The sequence below is a fragment of the Arachis hypogaea genome, chromosome 5, assembly GCF_003086295.3.
Source record: "Arachis hypogaea cultivar Tifrunner chromosome 5, arahy.Tifrunner.gnm2.J5K5, whole genome shotgun sequence".
Taxonomy (NCBI): Eukaryota; Viridiplantae; Streptophyta; class Magnoliopsida; order Fabales; family Fabaceae; genus Arachis; species Arachis hypogaea.
Genome location: NC_092040.1, coordinates 79419443 through 79421630, shown reverse-complemented (window position 1 = coordinate 79421630; position 2188 = coordinate 79419443).

Sequence of the window (2188 nt, the reverse complement as noted above, 5' to 3'; positions counted from 1 at the left end):
TCTAAAAATCAACAAAAATTTAATGCACCAATACACAAATCAAGAGGTCTTTTAAGGGTTGTAATGGGGCTAGGGTCAAGGTAGGATTGTATTTGGCTAAGTGGACTAAAATTTGAATCCTTAATTAACTGAAACTTTCCCACCTAACTTAAACAATCTATGTAATCATAATACAACATCTAGCCATCCATTAACCATGTTTTCCACATATTCATGCATTCTAATTTTAAGTACAGTACATATGCATTGCCTTCACTACTTACTTTGGGCCATTTTGTCCCCTTTTTCTTATTTGTTTTTTTTATGCATATGATTAATTTATTGAATGCATGAACATGTCCTAAACATTTTTTCACATTTTCAGAAAATTCTAACATACTCAATTCTCAAACCAGATGTTTCCAAACCCACTCTTCCCCACACTTAATTCATAAGCATTCTCACTAGTCTAAGCTAACCAAGGATTCAAATTAAGGACATTATTGTTTTTCGCTTAGAGTTAATGATGTGCTAAAATAAAGAACAAAGGGGTAAAATAGGCTCAAAATTGGTTTGCAATAGATAATGAAAAGGTTAAGGCCATATGGGTATGTAAGCTCAGTGAAACAAGGCCTCAATCATATAAGTGTATGCATACATTAAACAATGGAAATATAGAATCAAGCAAGACAAAGATCACAATTTTAGAGAGAAAAACACACACCAAAAATAAAATATTGGTTGATAAAATGCAACCAATCAAATAGGCTCAAAATCTCACTGGTTTTGTGTGTTCAAGCTCTAAACCATGTTCCAATATAATATTTCTTCAAACAAGTGTAACAAAAAATTTTATTCAAATTAGTGAAATACTTTAAAAGGTTTCTTGGAAAAGAAAATATTACTTCAACCAAGTGGTAAAATATGTAAAAAATCAAACAAATATGCAATCAATTATGCAAATGCAACAATGAACAAACAAATAAAATAAAAAATTTTTGGTGTTGAGTCAAGAAATAACTAACCCATGGAGATCGGTATCGACCTCCCCACACTTAAAGATTGCACCGTCCTCGGTTCATGCTGAGATGTGAAGGTGGACGGGTGGCTCCAACTGATGCTTTTCTCATCAAGGAATGTGCGTAGGAACTTGTTTGTCTCTCCCATGTAAAGGTCTTCCGGTCTCTTCCGGGTGGCCATCCTGAAAGAAAAAGGGAAGGAAAGTCATGTAAGAAAACAATAGAAGCCATGGCATACCAGTGGTGCAGAATATGCAACAATGGGGGAAAGAGTGGGGAAGGAAAGATAATATAAATTAAAAATCAATACAAAAGTAATACAGGTATAAAAGATTGGCATTGATTTAAATAATATTACCTAACCAGAATAAAACACGTCATAAGCACCAAGATAATACCAGAGAAGAAATAACAGTTGAATAAAAACATTTGAACACCAATGGTAAAAGAATAAATTTAGAAAAATAAAAATATGCAATGAATGAAAGTATGCAAATAAAATAAAATAAAATGAGAGGGAAAAAAGGAGGAGGAGAAGAAAAAGAAAGTGAGAAAGGAGAGAGAAGGAAGAAATTAGGATTAGAAAAGAGAGGATAAGAAAATTGGCACTAATCTGGATAGGTTGTGCGATGCTGGCGACGCGGTCGCGTGGGTGACGCGGTCGCGTGGTGCGCGATAAGGTTGGGCGACGCGGACGCGTGGGGCACGCGATCGCGTGACTCGATTTGTGCTAGTAGCGCGAGTGCAGCCTCGCGGTCGCACAACTCTCTATTCGAAACTTGGTATTGCCAAAATCCAGGGTGACGGGGTCGCGTGCTCGACGCGATCGCGTGGGTGGCCTTATTTCCAATATGATGCGGACGCGTAGGTGACGCGTTCGCGTGGCAGGGCTTGTGCTGCTAGCACGGGTCCAGCCCAATTCCAGCTCAACTTTCGGCCATACACCCTTTTTACGCCGATTTCAGGTCACGCGGCCGCATGGGTGACGCGGTCGCGTGGGAGGCTATTTTTCCAAATGACACGGATGCGTGGGTGACGCATTCGCGTGGAGTCAATTTGTGCTAATAGCGCGCCTTCAGGCCTGCTCCTGCGAAACTCTCTGTTCATATTAATATTGTCTCCCATCTCCTTGCGTCGCGTGCTCGTTTTTTTTTTTTACATGAAAAGATGCAGAATGCAGTGTTAATATG